At 60.7% G+C, this 6,437-nt stretch overlaps 1 long non-coding RNA gene across 1 annotated transcript in view; it reads right to left on the reverse strand.

Annotated features, from left to right (window-relative positions):
- LOC141727706 (uncharacterized) overlaps positions 1 to 2,404 on the reverse strand; it is a 28,956-nt gene extending 26,552 nt beyond the window's left edge. The window contains exon 1 of the long non-coding RNA XR_012578660.1: positions 2,285 to 2,404. This is a non-coding gene — a long non-coding RNA (uncharacterized LOC141727706). The remainder of the gene's footprint in view (positions 1 to 2,284) is intronic.
- Between the last annotated feature and the right edge of the window lie 4,033 nt (positions 2,405 to 6,437).

Below are 6,437 nucleotides of genomic sequence, written 5' to 3' on the forward strand. Positions count from 1 at the left end.
TTTTTCCCATTTTTCCCTCCAATAGAATGAGATAAATGGTGGGTACAGAATCACCAATTCCCATTAATTTGTTTTATGGGATGTTTGTAGTTTTTGGGGGTGTTTTTCCCATTTCCCCCTCCAAAATAATGGGATAAATGGTGGCTACACACAGTCACAAATTCCCATAAATTTGTTTTATGGGGTATTTTTCCCATTTTCCCCCCCAAAAAAACAGGAAAAATGGTGGCTACAGAATCACCAATTCCCATTAATTTGTTTTATGGGGTATTTTTGATTTTAGGGGTGTTTTTCCCCCCAGAAAGAATTGGATAAATGGTGGCTCCAGAGTCATAAATTCCCATTAATTTGTTTTATGGGGTATTTTCAGGGGTATTTTTCCCTCCAATAGAATGGGATAAATGGTGGGTACAGAATCACAAAATCCCATTAATTTGTTTTATGGAGGGTTTTTGGGGTGTTTTTCCCCACAAGAGAAGGAGATAAATGGTGGCTACAGAATCACAAATTCCCATGAACCTGTTTTATGGGGGGGTTTAGTTTTTGGGGGTGTTTTTCCCATTTCCCCCTCCAAAATAATGGGATAAATGGTGGCTACACACAGTCACAAATTCCCATAAATTTGTTTTATGGGGTGGTTTTCCCATTTTCCCCCCAAAAGAACAGGATAAATGGTGGCTACAGAATCACCAATTCCCATGAATTTGTTTTATGGGGTATTTTTGATTTTAGAGGGGTTTTTTCCTCCAGAAAGAATTGGATAAATGGTGGCTCCAGAGCCACAAATTCCCGTTAATTTGTTGGGTATTTTTGTTTTTTAGGGGTTTTTCCCCCCAAAAAGAACAGGACAAATGGTGGCTCCAGAGCCACAAACTCCCATAAATTTGCTTTATGATCACAGAGCTGAAACCTCGATGCCTGTGGACATCCCACACGGCAGGGACACAAAGCCCTGTGGAACCTCTTGGGGATGGAGGGCCTGAAGAAAAACCAAGCAATCCCCTAAAAGGCCTCGAGTTTGCCAGGATTAATGGAGCTGCTCTGTCACACACCAAATCCCCTTTGGACACATCCACAAGAAGCTCACAGAGCTGGAAGGCGCCAATTTTCCCCTAAAAAAAAATCCCAATTTAGCCACAATAATTTCCCCCAAGCAGCAGCAGAGGTGTCTGAGGGCGGACACAGCTCCAGCCCAGCTTGTTTGGGTTTGGTTTAAGGCAACAGAATGAAGGCAAAGCTCAGGTTTGTCCCCAATCTCTGCTTCCCTGCACTTCCCCAACTCCTCAAGGTTCCCATTGCACAGCTCCAAGTGGAAGTGAGGAGCAGGAGACAGATTTTTCTCTCTCTCTCTCTCTCTGCCTTTGTCTGCGGCACCCACTTACCTCCTCTACACCTCAAGAGCACAAAACCCAGATCCTGCAGCCACCCCTCCTTTATGTAACCCACACAATTCCCCGATCCTCCACCACTCCAAGCCACCCTCAACTCGCCGGCGGGAAACAAACAAGTCAATGATGCGATTGCCCAGCTCCCCAATCTCCTTTTTCACCCCCAAAACCTGGGGCTGGTTCATCACGAAATCACCCAACTTGGCAAGCAGCTGGCACCGAGCCATGCCCCTCATGGATTGCCGCTGTCCCTTGCCACCTCGCCCACCCGAAGATGCCCCTCACCACAATTCCTTCATCCAAAACCTCCCAAAAATTCACCAGGGCCCCTCAGTGCACCCCCAAACCCCCCCACGTTATCTCCTCACCCTGATCTTTGTGCCAAAATCCCCCCATGGGGACCCTCTGGGGGTCCCTCCGAGCCTCTCATGCCAACCCCCCCCCGCCCTGTGCCAGGCTCCAGCACCCCCAAACCCCCCCAGGACCCCCAAAGCTTCCTCAGCCTCCCCCCGGAGCTGCCGCGCGGGTTCTCCCGTCCCACCCCGAGCCCCCCGGTACCCGGAGCCCCCTCCCCATCCCCCAGGGATCCTCCGTATCCCCAGGGATCCCCAACACCCCCAGCCCGCCCTGAGCCCCCCGTCCAGCCCTGCCCGGGCCCCCCACACCCTTCCCGGAGCCTCCCTGCCCTCCCCGGTCCCGCCGCCCGCCTTTACTCGCCCAGACCCCCCGAGCCCCCCGAGCCTCCCCGGCCCAGCCCCGCCGCCCCCCCCGGGAGGAGAGGGGCCCCGGGCAGGGCCGCGCCGAGGTGGAGGCTCGGCCAAGCCGCGGCCTGAAGCAGCCGGGCGTCCCCCCGCGCTGTCCCCGGCCGTCCCGCCCCGTTCCCGGCGGCTCCTCACCGGTACCGGCGGGAGCGGGCGCGGCGGGCGCGGAGCGGAGCCGCCGCCTCAGACACCGCGCGGCGCAACGCACCCTGCTGGCCCGCGGGCGGCGCCGGCCCCGCCCCGCGCGCCTGACGGACAACGCCGCCAGCCAATGGAAACCCGCGGAGAGCGGCGCGCGGGGGGAGGGCCCGCAGGAGGGCGGGGCTTGGAGCGGCCGCCAAGTTCGGTTGCGGCGGCGGCGGCGCGGAGGGAGGCCGGGGAGGGGGCGGGGCCGGCGGAGGAGCGGCGGGAGGAGCGGCCAATCAGCGCGAGGGGCTGGAAATTGGGCGTGGCTTCATAGGCAGCTCATTAATATTAATAAGATGGGAGGGGGCACGTGGCGGCCGGGGCGCGAAGCACCGTGAGGGGACACCCCGGGACCCCCGGTCTGTGCTCCTCCGCAGCCCTCGGTGCAGCCCCACCGGACCCCGTCCGTGACCCGCTGCGGGGCTTGGAGCCCCCCAAATCCCCCAAACCATCCCCGGGCTCTGCCCAGCTCTGCGTACCGAGGGTCGCGGCCTCGCTCTGCCCCCACCTCGGGGAGCGGCTGCCCCCGGGGACCGAGGGGAAAATCCGCGGAGATGAATCAGCGGCGGGCGGGAGTGACGCTGGCGGCGCGGGAGCGGAAATCACGCCTTGAACCGGGGCTTTGATTCCTCCCGGGCTGCCGCAGACACCGGGCGAGCGGGTCCCGGTGGTGCCTGGTCCTGGGGAGTCACCGTGGGGGGACACAGCCACGTCCCCATCGCTTCCCAGCCTGCACGGCCGCACCAGTACGCACCAGTACGCACCAGTACGCACCAGTACGCGCCAGTTGCAGCTGCGATCCCAGCAGGAATTGAGGTGGGGAAATGCCGAGCCCAGGCTGTCCCCACCTCGGCGGCGACAGCGCTGGAATCGGGCTGAGAACTCCATAATCCTGTTAGTGGGAAGAAGGCTGATTTTCCCCCTAATCCAGTTTGCTCCCGTATGTCCCGGCCCGCCGAGCCCTAATCCGCTTTCCCTGCAGATGGGCAGCCCCGGGAGCCGCGGTGTCCCCCCGGTGAGGGACACAAGGGACAATATTCCAGTGCGAGACGCGATGCCAGGAGCTGGTTTGAGTCCCAAAATCTGCATTTGCGAAATTGATGGCCGCGGGATGCAGCCAGGACTGCTCGTGGACGGGAATTGGCTGCACCGCGGATCATCCCGGGGCTCATCCCGTTAATTAACGCTCAGGAGCTGCTTTGTTTAACGCCTGGACCCGGGGGAGGCTCCGGGCGCCCTGCAAGGATCATCCCTCCCGGGGCTGCGCTGATGTTTGGGGGCTCAGGATGGGGTTTGGGGGGGCTGCAGGGACCCAGCGCTTCCCTGGCAGCATCCCGAGGGACACCGGGGCTGCAGCAGGACCGGGACCGGAGCGGGCACAGGTCCCCATTAGGTGAGAGGAAATGGGAGGGGACAGAGGGGGCAAAGATGGGGAGGAGGGAAGGGGAGATTTTCTGCCCCCAAGGCGTTGTGGAGCCTCTGGAAGCGCTCTGAGTGTTGGTGTGATGGTGCCACCCCAAATACCTGAGAGTCCTGAGGGGTCCCAGCAGGCGGGGACTGGCACCAAGTGTCCCCATGTCCGTGCGTGCCTGTCCCACTGTCCTGCCCTGGCACCCACAGAGAGTCCCAGATCCCCCCGGGCCACAGAAGGGACACGGGGACAGGAGCAGGGGCCCTGGGCAGTGCCAGGGGGCTGTGACATCCCCGCGGAGCTGGTGCTGTCCCCACAGAGCTCAGAGCATCCCCATGGATCTGTGGCCATCCCACAGAGCTGTGGCTATTGCCACAATTCCACAACCATCCCTATGGATCCACAACCATCCCTATGGATCCACAACCATCCCTATGGATCCACAACCACCCACATAGATCCACAATCATCCCTGTGGATCCATCGCCATTCCTGTGGATGCATCACCATCCATTCCTATGGATCCACAACCATCCACATGGATCCACCACCACCCCAATGGATCCACAACTATCCCTATGGATCCTTGACCATCCCTATGAATCCACACCATCCCTATGGATCCATCATCATCCAGCCCTGTGGATCCACGACCAACCCTATGGATCAATCACCATCCTTATGGATCCACCACAATTTCTATGGATCCATGACTATCCCTATGGATCCACCACCATCCATCCCTATGGATCCATCACCATCCATTCCTATGGATCCACCACCATCCCTGTGGATCCGTGACCATCCATCCCTATGGATCCATCACCATCCCTGTGGATCCGTGACCATCTCCATGGATCCATGCCATCCCCATGGATTGGTGCCATCCCCACAGAGCCGTGACCATCCCCACAGATCCACGCTGTCCCCACAGATCGGTGCCATCCCCACGTATCCGCTCCATCCCCCGGATCCCCTCCATCCCCACGTATCCGCCCCATCCCCCGAATCCGCTCCATCCCCACAGATCCGTGCCCTTGCCCGTTCCCCGGTGCCCGTTCCCTCCCCGTTCCCCCCTCCCCGTTCCCGCTCCCGGAGCCCACGCGGCTCCCGCGCCCGGGGAGCAGCGCTGGTTTCCATGGCAACGGGCGTGATGACGCACGCGCCGCGCTCCCGCCTCCCCCCCCTCCCCTTCCCGCGGGCACGGGCGGGGACAGCGACAACGCGGGAGCGCGCGCGCGTCACACGTGTCGCACGCACGTCACAGGCGGGCACGCGCGGCACGAGCGGGGCACGGGGCACGCGCGTGTCACACGCACGGAACACGTGCCACATTCGTGTCACACACAGAGGTGTGCACAAACGTCACATTCGTGTCACACACACACACACACCTGTGCTCACTGTCACATTCGTGTCACACACACAGAGCTGTGCCCACATGTCACACTCCTGTTACACAACCAGAGGTGTGCACACTGCCACATTTGTGTCACACACGTCACATTTGTGTCACATACACAGAGCTGTGCCCACATGTCACATTTATGTCACACACAGAGGTGTGCCCACTGTCACATTTGTGCCCCATACACACCTGTGCCCACTGTCACATTTGTGCCACACACACAGAGGTGTGCACACTGTCACATTTGTGCCCCCAACACACACCTGTGCATACATCACAATTGTGTCACACATAGAGATGTGCCCACTGTCACATTTGTGTTACACACATCACATTTGTGTCACACACGGAGGTGTGCACACATGTCACATTTGTGCCCCAACACACACCTGTGCCCACCGTCACATTTGTGTCACACTCACACACACCTGTGTACACGTCACATTTGTGTCCCACACATTTGTGTCACACACACACCTGTGCCCACTGTCACATTTGTGCCCCGCACACACAAATGTCACATATGTCACACATGCCCACAGCCCTGCACACACACCAACGTGCCTCACACCTGCACACGCGTGTCTGTGGCTGTCCCCAAGCTGTGCACACACACACACACACACACACACACACTCACCGTCACACTCACCTCGCCCCCTTCCCGTGCTCCCCCCGTGGCTCCCGCCCCGGCCGGGGGCGGCTCCGGGGGACGCGGGAGCGTTTCTCGTCTCTTTATTGAAGGAAGACTATTTCTAGAATAAAGGCTACATCGTCACCTTGTCCCCTGGGCGCTCGGATCCTCGTGTAAAAAGCCGGGGGGGTGCGGGGAGCTGGGGGGGGGGGGCTCGGCCTGCCCGGGGACACCCCCTTGGGGACACCCCCTCGGGGACACCCCGGTGGCGGCGGCGGGAAAGGAGCGGGGCCGGAGCGAGGGGACAAACCTCGAGGGGACGAGGGGCTGGTGACAGCGCGGGGACCCCGCTCCGGCCGGGGGAGGGGACAAGCGGGGCTGAGGCAGAGCTGGAGGGTGCCGGGGGTCCCCGCGGGGGGACTCTGAGGACGGGGTGGCACCGAGGGGGTGCGGGGGCAGCGGGGGGCCCGGCTGGCTGCGGGGCCGGGGCTCTCCCGCCGGAGCTCGCCAGGATTGTGCTGGGTCAGGACCTCCCGCGGACCCGATGCTTTGTGCTTGGGCTGGCGGCTCCGGCTGCGGCACCGGCTCGGGGCTGGAGGGGGGCACGGGGGGCACCACGATGGGCCTGGGGGGCAAGGGGACCACGGTG

This window comes from Zonotrichia albicollis, unplaced genomic scaffold, assembly GCF_047830755.1.
Source record: "Zonotrichia albicollis isolate bZonAlb1 unplaced genomic scaffold, bZonAlb1.hap1 Scaffold_208, whole genome shotgun sequence".
NCBI lineage: Eukaryota > Metazoa > Chordata > Aves > Passeriformes > Passerellidae > Zonotrichia > Zonotrichia albicollis.